The following is a 22,079-nucleotide window of genomic DNA, read 5'->3' as shown; positions in this document are numbered from 1 at the left end:
ATACCTGGCGACTCTGAAAGTAAACATAATTAGGATTGAGGAAGGCGACCATACTGACTGCTATATTTATAACCAAATAAATATAGCAACAGTTCTACAAGTCCTCCAACTTCTCCTGCAACCTTTTCTGGTGGTCCTTCATCAGCCCCACCTTGACCTCCAAAGTAGTTAAATGGTCCTCTTGCTTGGAACATTTTCCTCCACCTTCTGAATCGCCCGTCCGTGGGTTTCTAGACCCTGTTCCATCCGATCGATCAATGCTTTAATTGGATCCAGCAGATCTTTCTTTAGCTTGATGAAGCTCTCCTCAAAGAACTCCACCATTTGTACCGTCGACCACTGTGCCACCGCACCAGGATCCTGCAACTCCGCCATGCTTTCCTGCGCTGCCGGCTCTGCACACGTCTTCCTTGCTTGATTATGTCTCCTTACACGGCCACTTCTAGTCCACTGCTCCATATACTGGTGGGGGATTTCTCCTCACTGTCTCACTCTCCACCGATTTATCAAGTGAAATTCCCAAAAAAACAGGAGAAAGGGTCCAAAAGTTTCATCACAAGTGGGAGCTACCAAATGTGCGACGTCCTACTCCTGAGTGCTGAACCTGAGTTCTTCTAAATAGTTATTTATTGTTTTTTTGTTTTTGTTTTCTTAAACGTAGAGTACCCAATTCATTTTTTCCAATTAAGGGGCAATTTAGTGTGGCCAATCCACCTAGCCTGCACATCTTTGGGTTGCAGGGGAGAAACCCACGCAGACACGGGGAGAATGTGCAAACTCCACACGGACAGTGACCCAGAGCCGGGATCGAACCTGGGACCTCAGCGCCGTGAGGCTACAGGGCTAACCCACTGAGCCACCGTGCTGCCCTTTAAATAGTTATTTATAAATAGTTCGAAGTTAACTATGCCAACTATCTGAAGTCTACCATAGGGAATCAAAGCCTCATGGAGGTTTGGTAGGACTAGAAAGCATAGTATTAGTAAAAGATCGGTAACAACATCAAAACATCTGTGTTATTTTTTTTCAGTTTTTTCTTTTGCCAACCCAACCCAACCCAACCCCATTTCCCAATATTGAGGCATGTACAGACCTAACAAGGCTTTCTTTCAACCAATACATTTGTGTAGTATCACTGACAAGCATTTTTATATCAGAGTCTTTGGTCATTGATTCAGACAGAGCACATTGCAATTTTAGTACTTTAGGTTGACAATTCAGGACTTTCAATTCTGCCGATACATCGGTTGTCTTCTTATTGTCCATTACTGTCTTTGATACATCAGTAATATTATTTGGTTCAGTCCTTTGCTCAACACAATCACTATTTGACAATGAGTTTTTATTCACAGGAACATCTTTTGAATTGCGACTTTCCATACCATCCATATTCTTCATTTCCTCCATTTTGCTTTGAAGTTCAAAAACCTAATTCTTCTTATCACTACGAAGGTCTTAAAGTTCATTCGTTTTCCTTTTTAATTCTGCATCCAAGCAAATATTTAGATTTACCAGAACCGTCTTTTCTTGTTCAGGGCATTTTCCACGGTACTTCATAAATACTTCTGATGCTTGATGTTCACCCAGTTTTAATTGAAGATCAATCTTTGCGAACCTTGATTTTTCAAGTTTATCCTTTGAACAGTTCAAGTCCTCAAACATTGCACTTTCCCTGGCTGATTCTCAAATGTTCTCATCAGTTCTCTTTTTCATTCGCAATCTCCTCTTTCATATGTAAAATTTGATCTTCTGTGTTGACCAGGTTTTCCTTCAATTGCATTTCAAAAGCTTGTTACGGTAACACTGTCTGTTGCAATACGGTTATCATCGCATTACTGACTTGACATTACCTAGGATGAAATCTATAATTCCACCATAACAACTCCATTCACAAGTTTACTTAAATTAACTTTACACAAAGTAACAGGTTCTTCGCTGACACTAATACCTCTTGCTAATACATTTTCCTTCATGAAACATCATGAAATACAAATTGTATCATTGGCCATCAATGGTCAATATGCTCCAGTATATCTTAAAAGTTTAATTTGTTCAATTATTTTGTTAGACAAGTAAGGGACTACTTCTCCCTTTGAAATAAAACATCAAGAACCTACAATAGCTTGATTTTCTTCACCAGCATTCAAATAATTCTCTGAACGATCTTGAGATCTATCCCCCTTTCTTGTGGTCTTTGAAAGAGCACATGTCAGTTGCACCACTGCTACAGTTTTAACAGCCATTTCCTTTTCAGGTGCTTCATTTCTTACCACTACAACTGGTCTTCCATTTGAAAAAAATGCTTTTTATTGGTTTTGCAAAGGAGATAAGGAGCGGACAAACAAAGTACAATGTAATACAATGACACAACCTCCCCACAGTAGGCAAACAAAGAAACAAAAACCATGTTAAAAAAAACTCCAATTTAATTAACAGTTGACAGTAACTAACTCGTAAAGAAAGAAACAAAAGGCTGGCATCTACGGAAAAACCTCTGAGTGGATCCTCTTTTGGCATATTTTTTTAAAATTTAGAGTACCCAATTATTTTTTTCCAATTAAGGGGCAATTTAGCATGGCCAATCCACCTACCCTGCACATCTTTGGGTTGTGGGGGCGAAACCCACGCAGACACGGATTCGGGAGTACAACACCCCTTTACAATAGAAGGGTCACACCCCCATGTATCTTTAGCGAAAGGGCGCAATAGACAATGGAAAGATTTGGGACCGTGGGTCCTTAAAAATCTCAAAGTCAATGATTGGACACTGCTTTCAGACACAACTGTGGCAGAGAGAGTGGTGGAAATAGTCCCCGCCTCGGACCAGAGCCATAGGAGAACAATCTGGAGTTTTGTACAAATTACTGCCGATGACCCGCGACTGCAGACAGTTCCGGGGAAACTTTGGGCAAAGGGAAAACATGATGTGGGTCTAATACGCGATTGTGAGCCCGTAAAGATTACACCAAAGTCTGATTATAGACCATGCAGAACACAGTATCCGCTAAAACCCGAAGCGGTAGAAGGGATCACCCCGGTATTCAATTCACTATTGAAGGCGGGAGTCATAGTACCCTGCGAAAACTCACCAGTGCATACACCGATTTTCCCTGTAAAAAAGGCGACTCTCCCGGGAGAACCCGAGGGATGGAGGTTTGTACAGGACTTGCAGGCAGTCAATGATGCTGTTATTATTGGAAGTTTAATTCTAGAAAATAAGGGCTCGTCCGGGATTTGAACCCGGGACCTCTCGGACCCAAACCGAGAATCATGCCCCTAGACCAACGAGCCGACCAATGATGCTGTTATGGCCAGAGCCCCTAATGTTCCGAATCCACATACCATTTTGGCACAGATCCCACCCAGGAGCAGGTGGTTCTCCGTAGTAGACCTCACATTCTTTAGCATTCCTGTTCACCCAGACAGTCAGTACTGGTTTGCTTTTTCATTTAAGGGAAGTTCTTATACATTTACAAGGTTATGTCAGGGATATTGTGAATCGCCCACCATCTACAACAAAACGTTAAAAAAGAGTTTGGAGATGCCGTCTGTGGAAGGGGAGGCGGAGATAGTGGTGGCATTAGATGCGGAGAAGGCCTTTGATAGGGTTGAGTGGGAGTATCTGTGGGAGGATTTGGAGTGGTTTGGGTTTGGGGAGGGGTTTATCCATTGGGTGAGGTTGCTCTATGAGGCCCCGATGGCGAGTGTAGCCACGAATAGGAGGAGGTCGGAGTACTTTCGGCTGTACCGGGGGACGAGACAGGGGTGCCCCCTGTCCCCCTTGCTCTTTGCGTTGGCAATTGAGCCCCTGGCCATGGCGTTGAGGGAGTCAGGGAACTGGAGGGGCCTAGTGCGGGGTGGGGAGGAGCATCGAGTGTCGCTTTATGCGGATGACCTGTTGCTGTATGTGGCGGACCCGGTGGGGGGGATGCCGGAGGTGATGAGGATTCTTAGGGAATTCGGGGGCTTCTCTGGGTATAAGCTGAACGCGGGCAAGAGCGAGTTGTTCGTGGTGCACCCGGGGGATCAGGAGGAGGGGATTAGTAGGCTCCCACTGAAGCAAGCAGGGAAGAGCTTCAGGTACCTATGAGTCCAGGTGGCTGGAAGCTGGGGGGCCTTGCACAAGCTCAACCTCACAAGGTTGGTGAAGCAGATGGAGGAGGAGTTTAAGAGGTGGGATATGTTACCGCTGTCACTGGCGGGGAGGGTGCAGTCCGTTAAGATGACGGTGCTCCCGAGGTTTTTGTTCCTGTTCCAGTGCCTCCCATCCTTATCCCGAAGGCCTTTTTTAGGAGGGTCAACAGGAGTATTACGGGATTTGTGTGGGCACATGGGACTCCGAGGGTGAGAAGAGTGTTCCTGGAATGGGGCAGGGATGGGGGGACTGGCGTTGCCCAACCTCTGTGGGTACTATTGGGCTGCCAACGCAGCAATGGTGCGTAAGTGGCTAATGGACGAGGAAGGGGCAGCATGGAAGAGGATGGAGGTGGCGTCCTATGTGGGCACGAGCCTGGAAGCGCTGGTAACGGCGGCGTTGCCGCTCCCTTCAACGAGGTATACCACGAGCCCGGTGGTGGCGGCTACCCTCAAAATTTGGGGGCAATGGAGATGGCATAGGGGAGAAGTGGGGGGCTCGATGGAGGCCCCGATATGGGGGAACCATCGGTTTGTCCCAGGGAGCATTGATGGCGGATTTCTGGGCTGGCACAGGGTAGGGGTTAGGAGGTTGAGGGACCTGTTTGTGGAGGGGAGGTTTGCGAGCTTGGGGGAGTTAGAGGGGAAGTTTGGGCTCCCCCCGGGGAACATGTTTAGGTACATGCAGGTGAGGGCGTTTGCCAGGTGGCAGGTGGAGGGGTTCCCCTTGCTGCCCCCACATGGGGTGTGGGACAGGGTGCTCTCGGGGGTGTCGGTCGGAGGAGGGAGGATCTCGGACACATACCGGGTAATGCAGGAGGTAGACGAGGCCTCGGTGGAGGAACTGAAGGGGAAATGGGAAGAGGAGCTGGGTGAGGAGATTGAGGAGGGGACATGGACGGATGCCCTGGAGAGAGTGAATTCCTCCTCTTCCTGTGTGAGGCTTAGCCTCATACAGTTCAAGGTGCTGCATAGGGCCCACATGACTGGGACGAGGATGAGTAGGTTTTTCGGGGGCGAAGACAGGTGTGCTAGGTGCTCGGGGAGCCTAGCGAACCATGCCCATATGTTGTGGGCGTGCCCAGCGCTGGGGGAGTTTTGGAAGGGGGTAGCAAGGACGGTGTCGAGGGTGGTGGGATCCAGGGTCAAGCCAGGTTGGGGACTCTCAACTTTTGGGGTTGCAGCGGAGCCGGGAGTGCAGGAGGCGAAAGAGGCCGGTGTTCTGGCCTTTGCGTCCCTAGTAGGAGGTTTGGTTCGGTGGGAGGGAGAACTGTGTACATGGGTTTGTGGGATGTGGCGGGTGTTATCTCTTTCCCTTTTGTTGTTTGGGTGGGTTTTTTTGTTTTTCTTTTGTTTGCAGTTGCTTTTGAAGTTGGGTGGGTGTTGTTCTTGGGTTTTTACCGCAGTTGTTCTGTTAATATTGTTGTGATGTTTATATTTTGTAAAAATCTTAATAAAAATTATTTAAAAAAATAAAGAGTTTGGAGCCACTAATCCTGTCCCCGGGATCAGCCCTCCTACAGTATGTAGACGATTGTGTAATCACAGCTCCAACCAAGGAGCAGTGTGAGCAAGACACATTGGCACTATTATGCCACCTAGCTGAGGAAGGACACAAGGCAAGCCTTTCAAAATTGCAGTTCGTGCAAGAACAAGTAAAGTTTCTGGGACATTTAATATCGGCCCAGGGTAAGACCTTAGGACAAAGCAGAGTGAAAGCAATCCAAGAAATCTCTAAACCCAGGACTAAGAAACAGTTGATGTCCTTCTTGGGGGTGTGCTCATACTGTAGGATGTTTATTCCCAACTATGGCGTCCTCGAAGCCCCTCTGAGTGACATAGCCCACGGGAAGGGCTTGCAAGCCCACAGTACACTCAGCTGGACCCCAGAAGCAGAAAAGGCGTTCAGCGACTTGAAATTGGCTTTACAGTCTACACCGACCCTAGGAATTCCCAACCCAGATAAACCTGTTACCCAAACGGTAGATGAAAAACGAGGCTGCATGATGTCCGTGCTGTTACAAGAGCACGGAGGGAAACTTCGGCTAGTGGCATATTTCTCTGCTAAATTGGACCCAGTAGCAGCGGGGCTGCCTACTTGCCTGAGAGCAGTCGCAGCTGCCAAAAAAGCAATAGCAGTCTCTAGAGATATCGTGGGATACAGTGAATTAACTTTGTTGGTACCACATGCAGTCTCACTACTTCTCCTAGAGCAAAAAACAGCTCATATGTCTGCAGCAAGGTGGTTAAGATATAACACGGTCCTGCTGGAAATGCCAAACATTACAGTGAAAAGGTGTACCATACTTAACCCCGCCACTCTTCTTCCCACCTCAGGTGATGGGGAACCACATGATTGTGATGCTCTAACTAATGAAGTTTGTAGTCTGCGACCTGACTTGCAGGATACCCCCCTACAAAATCCCGACATGGAACTGTTTGTGGATGGGTCTGCGTTCAGAGATCGAGAAGCGGGCCAGAACTGTGTGGAGTATGCCATAGTCACATCACACAACATACTAAAAGCAGAGCCGCTTCCTAGACACCTCTCCGCACAAGCTTACAGAGGCATGCAAACTTGCAGAAGGCAAGTCCGTTACTCCACAGACAGTAGATATGCCTTTGGGGTGGCTCATGATTTCGGAACCTTGTGGAAACATAGGGGATTCTTAACATCAACAGGCAAACCAATCACGCACCATGGGCTGATTTCTGATCTCTTGGACGCAGTCCTCTTACCTAAGTGTATTGCAGTCTATAAGTGTGACGCACATACAGGGAAAACCGATCCAGTCTCACGGGGAAATGCAAGGGCGGATGCGGCAGCGAAAGCAGCAGTGCGAAAACCTATCAGTGATAATGTAAACATGCCAATGCTAACAGTTCCTATCCCAACAGCGGACATACAAGACCTGCAAACACAAGCCTCACGGGAAGAAAAGAAAGAATGGTCAAAGGCAGGGGGTAAGGTAAAAGAAGGGGTATGGTACGGCCCCAATGATAAGCCATGTCTACCGAGAGCACTATTTCCTCATTATGCTAAGTTGACACACGGCAAGGACCATGTGTCAAAAAGAGGTATTTTCAAGAGTATCACTGCACATTGGTACACCAGAGGCTTTACTAGTTACTTCCAGAAATTTTGTGAGCGATGTGTTATTTGTGCTACCAATAATGTGGGGAGAAGAATTAAGATAAGCCCAGGGGCGCACCCAGAACCACTGACACCCTTCGAGCATATTCAAATGGACTTTATTGAGCTAACCCCAAGTGAAGGGAAGAAATACTGCCTAGTAATGGTTGACATGTTCTCTAAGTGGGTAGAGGTGTGCCCTACAGCCAAACAAGATGCTAGTGCAGTAACCAAGGCCCTGTTAACTGAAATTATTCCACGATGGGGCATCCCAGAGAAAATCAGCAGTGACAATGGCACGCCATTTGTTAACCAGGCTCTTAAGCAGGTAGGAGAATACCTAGGCATTGATCTAAGGCAACACTGTGCATACCATCCAGCGAGTGGAGGAGCGGTAGAAAGGGAAAATGCCACTCTGAAAAATAAGCTAGCAAAGTGTTGCGATGAAATGGGAATACCATGGACGAAAGCCCTGCCCGTAGTACTAATGTACATGAGGACTAGGGTCAGAGGTAGAGCCAATTTAAGTCCATTTGAAATATTATTCGGCAGACCACCCAACACTGGAATTGGGCCAAAACCCGTCGCGAGGACCCTGACTAGCCATTGTGAGGATGAAATGTTACGTTACTGTACAAAACTCTCTGCGATTTTATCTCAGGTGCAAGCTCAAGTGAAGGAAGCCCTGCCACAACCGGCTGAGGGGAATTTGCACGACCTGCAGCCAGGCGACTGGATAGTGGTGAAAGACTTCAGGCTGGAGAGCTAGATGGTGGCTGGGACCATTCCAGGTGCTCCTTGTGACGCAGACAGCGATAAAGGTAGCAGAAAGAGCAACGTGGATTCACGCTAGTTATTGTAAGCGGGTGCCAGAGCCCCAGCTCACACCGGACAAGTCAACATGAAAGGGATAATGTCGCTTATCATGATGCTTATGCCGGAACTGGTAATGGGAAAAGCATATTGGGCTGGAGAGGTTACAGTGACATTAACCAGAGGAGAGACAGGCACATTTACGTGTGACCTGTGGCCCTATAACTCTAAACACTTGCGAGATGATAAGTACTTATTGTGGTGAATGTAACTTAGTAATTCACACTGTATTTACCAATACCATTGTAAGCGCAGTAGCGTTATCCGACCACTAGGGGGAGTAGCTCTGGGAATGCTCAGGAGTTTGTACAGGGCTTCACACTTGGCTCCGCCCACAACTCCTCCCCCTGGACTGCTGTATAAATACCCTTGTCCAGAGTCAGCCTGCAGTTCATCGAGAGTTCAACGGGTAACAGGCTGGCTCTGTAGTAAGTAGATTAAAACCACTGTTCATATGTTAAAGCACGTGTCTAGTGAATTGATGGTTCCATCAATTTAATCTACTTAAGAACAGTCAGGATCGATCATGGAATCAGCCCTCAAGCCTAGACGCCTGGAACTCGACCCACAGGATGCAGAGGCAAAATAAATCTTCTCCCACTGGCTGCGGTGCTTTAAGGCCTACCTGGCAGAAGCGAGCACAGCCGAAACAACAGAGGAACAGAAGTTAAGTCTACTGCACGTGAGGGTGAGCCACAGAATCTCTACGCAACTAAACTCGGCCGGTTCATATACTGCAGCGCTACCGATACTCGATAAGATGTATATAAGGCCCATTAACGAAGTTTACGCACACGCCATGTGTTCACGACTCATCGCCAGCTGTCTACAGAATCACTCGCCGAATTTTTAAGAGAGCTCAATAATCTATTAAATGACTGTAACTATCAAGCGGTTACCGCGGCTGAACATAGAGAACCTGCTGTACGCGATGTTTTTGTAGCGGGCCTCAGGTCTAATTATGTGCGCCATCGACTGCTGGAAAAGGGCGCCCAAGACTTAGAAACAACTGCGGAAATTGCTACCACAATGGAGGTCTCCTTCCGCAGCCTCACCTCGTTCCCCGCGGACCCCACGACCCAATCATGGGCCCCCGACCAACGACTCCCCCAGGCCTGTGCGACGCGGCCGCCCAGCTACCATGCTGCCCCAGCCAGCCACTATGCTGCTCCAGCCAGCCACTATGCTGCTCCAGCCTGCCATTTCTGCAACCAGAATCAGCACCCGTGTCAGCACTGCCCAGCCCGCAACGCGACATGCAGCAACTGCGGGCGGAAAGGCCACTACAGAGGAACAGAAGTTAAGTCTGCGAGAGTGTGCCTCGCAAAAAGGGCCCCAGCTTCCAACTCCCCAGCGGCACGAAGTAATCGCTCCCCGCACCCGCAGGCCCGCGGGGCCCGAAACGCTGCGGCCTATGCCCCGACCCCGCCCCCTCCCGCCATGTGCGATCCATGGGGGCCGCCAGCTTGGCAAACCTCCACCACGCGGCCTGCCACGTGCGACTCATGGGGGCCACCATCTTGGACGCCATCTTCCTCGCCGCCCGCCACGTGCGATCCACGGGCCCGACCTCCATCTCCACGCTCGGACAACTCATCGGAAGAGTACGACCTCCCCGGGCGCTCGTCACGCGGCCCGCAACTCGGCGCACTCACCCTGGATCAATCACGCCCGAAGCATCTGCGAAATTCGATGGCAGAGGTCCATATCAACGGGTACAACACGCCATGCCTTTTCGACTCCGGGAGCACTGAGAGCTTCATACATCCAGACCTGGTAAGACTCTGTTCGCTCCCCGTTTTCCCCGTGCGGCAAACTATCTCGCTCGCTTCAGGCTCCGATTCTGTCCAGATCCAGGGGCGCAGCGCCGCAACACTCACAATCCGAGGCGCTAGTTACTCGAAATTCAAACTCTACGTTTTGCCCGACCTCTGTGCGCCACTCTTATTAGGCCTAGATTTTCAGTGTAACCTTAAGAGCCTCACCCTCAGCTTCGGCGGGCCCCTGCCCCCACTCACTATCTGCAGCCTCGCTACGCTGCGAATCCCCCCCCTCTTCTCTTCGCCAATCTCACAAAGGACTGTAAACCCGTAGCCACTCGTAGCAGGTGATACAGCCTGCAGGATAGGGTATTTATCAGATCAGAGGTCCGAAGGCTTCTCAGTGAGGGGTTTATAGAGGCCAGCAATAGTCCCTGGAGAGCTCAGGTGGTGGTCGTTAAGACCGGGGGAAAATTCCGCATGGTTGTCGACTATAGTCAGACCATAAATAGATTTACGCTCCTCGACGCGTATCCCCTCCCCAGGATTGCAGACATGGTAAATCAGATCGCCCAGTATCGGCTCTTTTCCACGGTGGATTTGAAGTCTGCATACCACCAGCTCCCAATCCGCCCGGAGGATCGCCACTACACGGCATTTGAGGCCAATGGCCGCCTCTTCCATTTCCTCCGGGTCCCCTTCGGCGTCACTAATGGGGTCTCGGTGTTCCAACCAGCAATGGACCGAATGGTGGACCAGTATGGGCTGCGGGCCACGTTTCCGTACTTGGACAATGTCACCATCTGCAGCTATGACCAGCAGGACCACGACGCCAACCTCCACCGTTTTCTCCAGACGGCACAGAAATTAAACATCACCTACAACAAAGAGAAATGTGTTTTCCGCACAAACAGACTGGCCATCCTCGGCTACGTCGTGGAAAACGGAGTCCTGGGCCCAGACCCGGACTGTATGCGCACCCTCTTAGAACTCCCCCTCCCCATTGCCCCAAGGCCCTCAAACAGTGCTTGGGCTTCTTCTCCTACTACGCCCAGTCGGTCCCTCAATATGCGGACAAAGCCCGCCCCCTCTTTAAGGCCACACGATTTCCCCTGTCAGCTGAGGCACGCCAGGCCTTCAACTACATCAAGGAGGACATCGCCAAAGCGGCCATGCAGGCGGTGGATGAATCCACTCCATTCCAGATTGAGAGCGTCGCCTCAGAGGTAGCTCTAGCAGCCACACTAAATCAGGCAGGGAGACCAGTCGCATTTTTCTCCCGTACCCTCTCCGCTTCAGAACTCCGACACTCCTCAGTCGAGAAAGAAGCACAAGCCATTGTGGAGTCTATTCGTTACTGGAGGCACTACCTCGCAGGTAGGATGGGTTGCCTTTATGTTTGATAACTCGCAAAGGGGCAAAATAAAAAATGATAAAATTCTTCGGTGGAGGATCGAACTCTCCACCTATAGCTACGATATTAAGTATCGACCCGGGAAGCTCAACGAGCCTCCGGATGCCCTATCCCGCGGGACATGCGCCAGCTCGCAGATTGACCAACTGAAAGTCAACCACAACGACCTCTGCCACCTGGGGGTCACCCGGCTCGCCCACTACATCAGAGCCCGAAACCTGCCTTTCTCCAACGAGGAGGTAAAAGTGGTCACCAGGGACTGCCCGATCTGTGCGGAGTGCAAACCGCACTTCTATAGACCAGACAGGGCCCACCTGGTCAAGGCTTCTAGGCCCTTTGAACGCCTCGCGATTGATTTCAAAGGGCCACTCCCCTCAACTAACAAGAATGTTTACTTTCTAAACGTCGTAGATGAGTTCTCCTGTTTCCCATTTGCTATCCCGTGCCCCGGCATGACCTCCCACAGTCATTAGGGCCCTGCATAGCATCTTCACCCTGTTTGGTTACCCCAGCTACATGCACAGCGACCGGGGTTCGTCCTTCATGAGCAACGAGCTGCGTCAGTACCTGCTCGACAAGGGCATTGCCTCGAGCAGGACTACCAGCTACAACCCCAGGGGGAACAGGCAGGTGGAGAGGGAGAACGCGACTGTCTGGAAGACCGTCCTACTGACCCTCCGGTCTAGAAAGCTCCAAGTCTCCCTGTGGCAGGAAATCCTCCCAGACGCGCTCCACGCTATTAGGTCCCTCTTATGCACAGCGACCAATCAGAAACCTCACGAGAGGCTCTTCATTTTTTCCAGGGGCACTACCACGGGGGTCTCACTTCCGGCATGGCTGAGGACACCGGGCCTGGTACTCCTGAGGAAACATGTCAGGGCACACAAAACCGACCCCCTTGTTGAGAAGGTGCGCCTCCTCCACTCCAACCCCCAGTATGCCTTCGTCGAGTTCCCTGACGGCCGTCAGGATACAGTATCCCTCCGGGATCTGGCACCTGCCGGATCCAGCGCCCCCTCTACCCCCACAGAAGGACCCCTCACCCTACACCCCATGCTGCCGCCCCCTCGCGCTCCCGAGCCCACAAGCTCGCTCCACCAGTTCTGTGCACCCGCGCAGCCAGCCCCCAGCGCCCCCAGTCGAACCAGAAGAGTATGAAGCTCGGACACAACCCTCCCTGGAGTCCGCCATTGTACCCCAGCACACAACACCCATCCAGCCACCGCAAGAGGCTGCAACCCCGGTGCTCCGCAGATCACAGCGGACAGTTCGACCACCGGACAGACTTACTTTGTAGACCACCACCCCCGCCGGACTTAATTTTTTGCAGGGGGTGAATGTGGTGAATGTAACTTAGTAATTCACACTGTATTTACCAATACCATTGTAAGCGCAGTAGTGTTATCCGACCACTAGTGGGAGTAGCTCTGGGAATGCTCAGGAGTTTGTACAGGGCTCCACCCTTGGCTCCGCCCACGACTCCTCCCCCTGGACTGCTGTTTAAATACCCTTGTCCAAAGCCAGCCTGCAGTTCATCGAGAGTTCAACGGGTAACAGGCTGGCTCTGTAGTAAGTAGATTAAAACCACTGTTCATATGTTAAAGCACGTGTCTAGTGAATTGATGGTTCCATCACTTATGCCGAGACCCCTGTGGCCCATACAACTGAAACCTGGTGGTGGCGACCACGGCGAAAGGACTCCCCAAAACTGATAATCGCTTCAGCATAACCAAGACAATCCGAAACACCGCCATGGTAACCGTAAGAGCAGTAGAGAAAACAGATGGAGAGATGACAGCAATTAGGACCGCCGTGATCCAACACAGGCTGGCCCTGGACATCCTGTTAGCAGAAAGAGGGGGTGTCTGCAAATTGCTTAACATGTCCTGCTGTTTTTACATACCTGATGAGCATGAGAACATAACCAATATCATTAAGCACATGCGAGAGGCTATTCGAGTGCCCCCAGCAGCCGATGACTCCTGGTTTGCATGGTTCACCGGGTTATGGGGAGGCTGGGGGTACTGGATAATACATGTGATAATACCAATCGTAATCGTGTTCATGTTTTTGTTGTGTATAGGACCATGCATCTGCCAATACCTACAGAAAGCAGCTATAGCAAACCTGTCCCGCAGTTACCAGATGTTGAAACTATCTGACCCAACAGCAGCAAGGGAACAAGTTGACTTAGAGGAGGCAAACCAGTGGATACCTTCATTCGACAATGAACTGTCAATAGACTAATCTTCTGTATCATATAGCTATAATGACAACCTGTTTCCCATTTTATGTACCAAAGATTAATGATGGTATTATTGAAAAATCTACAAGAGTACGATAATACCTGATGTATGTTCTTTGAGAGAACATTTGTTTAACAATAAGGGAATGTAGATACTGCTTAGGTGACTGGCTGCGATTAAAATTTTGATAGATGTTGTCATTAAGATGACAAAAATTGATTGGCTGTTCCGGGGAGATTTGCATACGTGCAGTGCGGTCAGCGTAAGTTGAAGGTGCACCTGCATCAGTGACCCAAGGTGTTCGACGGAAGTCAAGCACCCGAGACACTACACGTGTAGTGTCTCCCACCCGCCCTCCTCCTCTAACCTAATAATAAGACCCATTGGGGTGAGCAGGTGAGTGCCTTATTACATTATTATTTTTCTTTTTCTTATTTGTTAACCAGAACTACGTTGAAAAAGACTATAGCAGAGGTATCCAAGTTTGTTTTTTTTAAACTGAAATTTATACAAAGTAATAAATTAATTAACTAATCAGAGATGGCTGGGCAGGTGATGTGCTGTAGCTGTATGATGTGGGAGCTGGCTGTTCCCCTTGTGAATGGCAATGACCACATCTGCAGCAAGTGTTGGTTGCTGGAAGAACTCCAGCTCAGAGTTGATGATCTGGAATCTGAGCTTCAAACACTGCGGCACATCCGGGAGGGGGAGAGTTACCTGGACACTTTGTTTCAGGAGGCAGTCACACCTGGGAGATTAAGTAATTCACATTCAGTAAGTGATCAGGGACTTCAGAGTGTGACTGTTAGTGAGGCAGGCAGGGGGAACCTGAGTTCAGGAGTGCAGGAACCTCAGCCCTTGACCTTGTCCAACAGGTATGAGACTCTTGCTCCCTGTATGGATGAGGAAAAGGGCTCTGGACAGGATGAGCCAGCTGACCACGGTACCATGGTGCAGAAGGCCATTCAAGAGGGGGGAGTAAAAAGACAAGTAGTTGTTATAGGGGATTCTATAATTAGGGGGACAGATAGTATCCTATGCAAGCCGGATCGGGAGTCTCGCATGGTGTGTTGCCTGCCCGGTGCCAGGGTGCGGGACATCTCTGACCGGCTTGAAAGGATATTGGAGCGGGAGGGGGAGGATCCAGTTGTTGTGGTCCACGTTGGGACTAACAACATAGGTAAAGCTAGGGTGGAGGACCTGTTCGGGGACTATCAAGCACTAGGAAGAAAATTGAAATACAGGTCCTCAAGGGTCATAATCTCCGGATTACTGCCCGAGCCACGTGCCAATTGGCATAGGGACAAGAAAATTAGGGAAGTAAACACGTGGCTAAGGGATTGGTGTGGGAAAGAGGGATTCCACTTCATGGGACATTGGCATCAGTTTTGGAACTGGGGGGATCTGTACCGTTGGGACGGTCTCCACCTGAACCGATCTGGAACCAGTGTTCTAGCAAAGAGGATAAATAGGGTGGTCAGTAGGACTTTAAACTTCTGAGTTGGGGGGAAGGGAAAGTGAAAGCGACAGGGAGCATGGAGTTAAATGGCAAGATACGCAGGAGGATAACATGTAGGCAGGTGGATTTAAGCTTGAGGCAGACTAGGAATTCAACAAAAAGGAAGGATAACTTTGGACATCTTAGGACTTCCAATATCTGTAATGATAAGAAAGTTAGCATTAAGGCACTTTACCTGAATGCTCGTAGCATTTGTAACAAAGTAGACGAACTAATGGCACAGATCATCGTGAATGATTATGATGTGGTAGGCATCACAGAGACATGGCTGCAGGGGGTTCAGGACTGGCAGTTAAACATCCAAGGATATACAACCTATCAAAAAGACAGGGAGGTGGGCCGAGGGGATGGGGTTGCCTTGTTAGTTAAGAACAAAATTAAATCTATGGCACTAAACGACATAGGGTCGGATGATGTGGAGTCTGTGTGGGTAGAATTGAGGAACCACAAAGGCAAAAAAACCATAATGGGAGTTATGTACAGACCTCCTAACAGTGGTCAGGACCAGGGGCGCAACATGTACCGGGAAATAGAAAAGGCATGTCAGAAAGGCAAGGTCACGGTGATCATAGGGGACTTCAATATGCAGGTGGATTGGGTAAATAACGTAGCCAGTGGATCCAAAGAAAAGGAATTCATGGAATGCTTACAAGATGGCTTTTTGGAACAGCTTGTCATGGAGCCCACAAGGGAGCAGGCTATTCTGGACCTAGTGCTATGTAATGAACCAGACTTTATAAAAGATCTTAAAGTAAGGGAACACTTAGGAAGCAGTGATCATAATATGGTTGAGTTCAGTCTGCAGTTTGAAAGAGAGAAGGTAAAATCGGATGTAATGGTGTTACAGTTAAATAAAGGTAATTACGAGGGCATGAGAAAGGAACTGGCGAAAATCGACTGGAAGCAGACCCTAGTGGGGAAGACAGCAGAGCAAAAATGGCAGGAGTTTGTATGCATAATTGAGGACACTGTACAGAGGTTCATTCCCAAGAAAAGAAAGATTATCCGGGGAGGGATTAGACAGCCATGGCTGACAAAGGCGGTCAGGAAATGTATCAAAGAAAAAGAGAGATCCTATAAAGTGGCCAAAAGCACTGGGAAATCAGAAGATTGGGAAGGCTACAAAAACAAACAGAGGTTAACAAAGAGACAAATAAGGAAGGAGAGGATCAAATATGAAGGCAGGCTAGCCAGTAATATAAGAAATGATAGTAAAAGTTTCTTTCAATACATAAGAAACAAACGACAGGCCAAAGTAGACATTGGGCCAATTCAAACTGATTCCGGAAGGCTAGTGATGGGAGACGAGGAAATGGCTGGAGAACTTAATAAGTACTTTGCGTCTGTCTTCACAGTGGAAGACATGAGTAATATCCCAAAAATTATAGAGGGTCAGGGGGCTGAGTTGAGTATGGTTGCCATTACAAAAGAGATGGTGCTAAAAAAAGCTAAAAGGTCTTAAAATTGACAAATCTCCTGGCCCCGATGGGCTACACCCTAGAGTTCTGAGGGAGGTGGCTGAAGAAATAGCGGAAGCGTTGGTTGAGATCTTTCAAAAATCACTGGAGTCAGGGAAAGTCCTGAACGATTGGAAGATCGCTGTTGTAACCCCCTTGTTCAAGAAAGGATCAAGACAAAAGATGGAAAATTATAGGCCAATTAGCCTAACCTCGGTTGTTGGTAAAATTCTAGAATCGATCGTTAAGGATGAGATTTCTAAATTCTTGGAAGAGCAGGGTCGGATTAGAACAAGTCAACATGGATTTAGTAAGGGGAGGTCGTGCCTGACGAACCTGTTAGAATTCTTTGAGGAGGTGACAAGTAGGTTAGACCAGGGAAACCCAGTGGATGTGGTCTATCTGGATTTCCAAAAGGCCTTTGATAAGGTGCCACACAGGAGGCTGCTGAGTAAGGTGAGGGCCCATGGTGTTCAAGGTGAGCTACTGGCATGGGTTGAGGATTGGCTGTCTGACAGAAGGCAGAGAGTTGGGATAAAAGGTTCTTTTTCGGAATGGCAGCCGGTGACCAGCGGTGTCCCACAGGGTTCAGTGTTGGGGCCGCAGCTGTTCACCATATATATTAATGATCTGGATGAAGGGACTGGGGCATTCTAGCGAAGTTTGCCGATGATACAAAGTTAGGTGGTCAGGCAGGTAGTGCTGAGGAAGTGGGGAGGCTGCAGAAGGATCTAGACAGTTTGGGGGAGTGGTGCAGGAAATGGCTGATGCAATTCAACGTGAGAAAATGTGAGGTCTTGCACTTTGGAAAAAAGAATCCAAGCATAGACTACTTTCTAAACGGTGAGAAAATTCATAATGCCAAAGTACAAAGGGATCTGGGAGTGCTAGTCGAGGATTCCCTAAAGGTAAACATGCAGGTTGAATCTGTGATTAAGAAAGCGAATGCAATGTTGTCATTTATCTCAAGAGGGTTGGAATATAAAAGCAGCGATGTGCTACTGAGCCTTTATAAGGCTCTGGTTAGGCCCCATTTGGAGTACTGTGTCCAGTTTTGGGCCCCACATCTCAGGAAGGACATACTGGCACTGGAGCGTGTCCAGCGGAGATTCACACGGATGATCCCTGGAATGGCGGGTCTAACATATGATGAACGGCTGAGGATCCTGGGATTGTATTCATTGGAGTTTAGAAGGTTAAGGGGAGATCTAATAGAAACTTACAAGATAATACATGGCTTAGAAAGGGTGGACGCAAAGAAACTGTTTCCGTTAGGCGAGGAGACGAGGACCCGTGGGCACAGCCTTAGAATTAGAGGGGGTAAATTCAGAACAGAAATGCGGAGACATTTCTTCAGCCAGAGAGTGGTGGGCCTGTGGAATTCATTGCCGCGGAGTGCAGTGGAGGCCGGGACGCTAAATGGCTTCAAGGCAGAGATAGATAAATTCTTGATGTCGCGAGGAATTAAGGGCTACAGGGAGAATGCTGGTAGGTGGAGTTGAAATGCCCATCAGCCATGATTGAATGGCGGAGTGGACTCGATGGGCCGAATGGCCTTACTTTCACTCCTATGTCTTATGGTCTTAAAAAGGAGGGAATTGTAATGGACAATTTTAATACTTAATATTGAATAACTGCTTAATAGTGTGATTAACTAAAGCTACAGGCGTTTGTGTGTGTATGTGTGCAAGGTTAGAGAGAGAGAGAGAGAAACTGATATGCCAGCTGTATGAAGGACGAGATAGTAAAGTCAGGAGAAAAACAACTTCTTATATGGAATGGAGAAATACTAGTAAGAAGAGAAAGCCAGCCATTGTCTACATGAATGCCTGTGTGTAACTTGCTTATCTTTTGAATGTATAAAGACAGAAGGTTGCGGCGCTCGACGCACTTTCCTCTCTCTCCTGTGGTTAGCAGAGTTAAGAAATAAATGAACTTGCTCTTATTCATGACTGATTGTTTCTGAGTTTTCCTTTTTCCTACCACACGTGATTGCTCCACTGATGGACTTGCTGAAGAAACGTCGAAAATTTAATTGGACAGCGGACTTTCAACAGGCATTTGACTGCCTGAAAGCTGTGATGACCAATGCTCCTGTGTTGGAGAATTGCAAGGGACTCTGTGATCAGATTGAACTCAAGTATCTGACTTTAAACAGAAATGCCGAGGCGTAGAGAAATGGATGGATCGTGCAGAGACCTTCTTGTTCAAAGAGACTGTTAATTGAGAAGGATTTCAGTTGGAGGAAGGAAAACGGAAAAAAAAGGACTATATTATTATACCTGTTTGCGTGTGTTGTTTTTTGAAACAAAGAAGTATATTTACTGTGTGCATTTCTTAAAGGATAGTGAAAAAGTGAAAAATGAAACCATCTTGAAATTAATGGTTTATCGTTTTTTTTCTTGGGGGGAGGTGTCATTTGAGAGTACCTTTAAGAAATGGGTGTTTATAAATGGGCGTGTATATAAATATCTGTAGTGAGAGCACCTTTAAGAAATGGGTGTATATTACTGCAGTGATGTCAGAGAGTGGGTTGAGCTGGGCTGTCTATCAGCTTTTTACTTTTGTTTTAGGCTTTTTGCTGCAGGGTGTGTTTTAGTTTCGTTTTCAGAGCTGGATCACTGCAGTCACAGCCAGAAGGTCCATGAATCTCTCTCTGTAATCTAAAGACTGTAAATCGATCCTGGTGATTTAAAACTAATAACAGTAGTGACTTTAACCTGATGTGCTTCTGGTAAAAGGCGTTTTAAGTCTTATGGATGCTAAAAGGAAAGCTTAAAGGATTACTTAGTGTTGTATTCTTTAGGGGTTGTATTTGAATTAATTTTTTTTAAATAAATTTAGATTAGCCAATTATTTTTTCTAATTAAGGGGCAATTTAGCGTGGCCAATCTACCTACTCTGCACATTTTTGGGCTGTGGGGGCGAAACCCACGCAGACACGGGGAGAATGTGCAAACTCCACACGGCCAGTGACCCAGAGCCGGGATCGAACCTGGGACCTCAGCGCCATGAGGTGGTTGTGCTAACCACTAGGCCACCGTGCTGCCCTGTATTTGAATTAATGGTTGCTAAGTTGTTCACTGTATGTTTTAAAAAGGTTAACTCGAGTTCATAGAATAAACATTGTTTTTCTTTAAAAATGTTTTTCCATGTCTGCTCTACCACACCTGTAGAGTGGGCCGTGTGCTTCCCATACCACAATCTAGTAAACGTAATGGGTCAGGTGAAGTCCATGATACACTTTGTGGTTCTCTAAACCCTGGCCCATAACAGGTGAGAGGGGATTTTTTTTGCGGGGGGGGGGGTGTTCACTTTCGGTTTTGCTGCTTTGGACTGCGGAAGTGTTTTCCTGTTTTTCTCTGTTTTCATTTTAAAAGCTGTACCAGTGAAAATGCACATTGTGTGTGGCAAACTGCCTTGGTAAGTTTAAAGATAAGTTGCTTTCCGGAAGGAGTTTGAATCTGCTGGTTGGAACTGGATCAGAATTTCAGTGAAAGGACCAGTCCCATTCAAGTGAGATTACAGTGTGCTGAGCCACGCCGTTGAAAAGGGTTTTGGTTTATTGGATTTTGTTATTGAATTGGAACAGCTAAGAATGGATTCATTAAATGTTATATACATAGATTACTGTAGCTGCTGTCCTGCCTTTATGTTTGTAATTGATAAAAAATTCTTGCTTTGTTTATAAATATGTGTTAACTAAATTATTAGAATAAACCTTGTTTTGATTAAAGGGCCTAGGAAGTCTGATGAATCACACCTGAAGTGAAGGCTTATGTGCTCATCCTAGCCAAATTCAACATAAAGGCTGTAGGTCAGGTGAACTTTGTGATACATTTTGGAGTTTCTAAGCCCTGGCCCATAACAGTACTCTAAATTTATTTAAAAAAGAAACTGGCCAGCCCCAGGCACAACCAGAACATGTGGGCATGATCTGCAGGGGAGAGTGAGCACCTGCCGCATTTGTTGCTTGTGTTCAAAAAAAACGTAATAATTCTGGCCTTGATGAAGTTACTTCTGTGCAAAACCTTAAATTGAATTAAGCGAGCACAGGAGGATGTGGAGTTGACCCGATGAAGAACCTTCTCCCACCAGTCGTCCACAAGGTCAAGCCCAAGCTTCACTTCCCAATCATTTCTTATGGAGAGGGCAGGGTCCAGAGGATAGCATGAGATCATACAATCTTGAAGTAAAACCACCGCTGGCTTGAGGCAATGACAAAACCCCTTCCAATAATGCGCTTGGAGTAGTTGAGGAAAGGATGAACAGTGTGAGTGAGCAAAACTAAGGGCTTGAAAATAGTAGTAAAGACTTGACTGAGGCAAATTAAATTTGGCTGTGAGCTTACTGGAGCTGACAAAGTTCCCATCCACAATGGAAGCCTGCAACAGCGTAGAGGGGAGTTCCCCCCTCTCCTTTGCCTCATTATACGCCCTCATCAGCAATGGCCCCAGGTCTGCCCCGAACTTTTTGTAAAGCTCCATCGGAACCCGTCTGGACCCGGGGCCCTCCGTCTTGCATCGCCCCCATATTGTCCATTACCTCCCTCATGAATGTTCCCAATCCCTGAACCAGCTCCCCTTCTACCTTGGGATACTCCAACCCATCCAAAAACCGTTGTATCACCCCCTCCCCCAGCTGCGGGTTCCGACTCATATAGCTTTCTATGAAATGCATCAAACATGCCATTCACCTCCTTCCGGTCCAACGCCACCCTGCCCTTATCATCCTTTACTCTGCCAATCTTCCTGGCCAGGGCAAACAGAAGTCGGAAGAGTGGACACCCCTGCCTTGTCCTCCTGCACAGACTAAAATATTCTGGTCGAACCCGGTTGGTCATTACATTCGCCACCGGTGCCTGATAAAGCAACCGGACCCAATCCACAAATCCCTGCCCAAACCCAAACGTTCCCAAGACATCCCATAGGTACTTCCACTCCACCCGATCAAAGGCGTTTTCTCCGTCTATGGCACCACCGCCTCAACCTCGCGCCCCTCCGCTGGCATTATTACATTTAGGAGCTGCCTAATGTTGGACATCAGGTGTCGTCCCTTCACAAATTCCGTCCGGTCCTTCCCTATTACCCCCGGAACACAATCCTCTACGCGCATGGTCAAGATCTTTGCCAGCAATTTCGCATCTACATTTAACGGGGAGATTGGCCTAGATGACGCCCATCTTTCCGGATCCTTATCCCACTTAAAAATAAGGGAGATCGATGCCTGTGATAATGTTGGAGAGAGCACACCCAGCTCCTTGGGCTCATTAAAAGCCTTTACCAGGAGAGGCCCCAACAGCCCGTCAAGTCCTATTTTATCATGGGCCTCCAAGAACTCCGCGATCTCATCTTTAACAATGGACTCTAAAACCTTACCAATGACCCAAGTCAGGCTAACCGGCCTATAATTTCCCGTCTTCTGCCTTCCTCCCTTCTTAAGCAGGGGTGTTACATTAGCCACTTTCCAGTCCTGTGGGACCCTTCCTGCCTCCAGTGAACCCTGAAGATCACCATCAATGCCTCCACAATCTCCTCAGCTAT

General features: G+C 48.1%; 1 non-coding gene across 1 annotated transcript; it reads right to left on the bottom strand.

Annotated features, from left to right (window-relative positions):
* Positions 1-3,219: 3,219 nt before the first annotated feature.
* trnap-ugg lies at positions 3,220-3,291 on the bottom strand. The gene has a single exon. It is a non-coding gene; the product is annotated as a tRNA-Pro (tRNA).
* Positions 3,292-22,079: the final 18,788 nt, after the last annotated feature.

Source organism: Scyliorhinus canicula, chromosome 10 (assembly GCF_902713615.1).
Source record: "Scyliorhinus canicula chromosome 10, sScyCan1.1, whole genome shotgun sequence".
NCBI lineage: Eukaryota > Metazoa > Chordata > Chondrichthyes > Carcharhiniformes > Scyliorhinidae > Scyliorhinus > Scyliorhinus canicula.
Note: the sequence above shows the minus strand (reverse complement) of the source record. Positions and strands in the feature narration are given on the sequence as shown.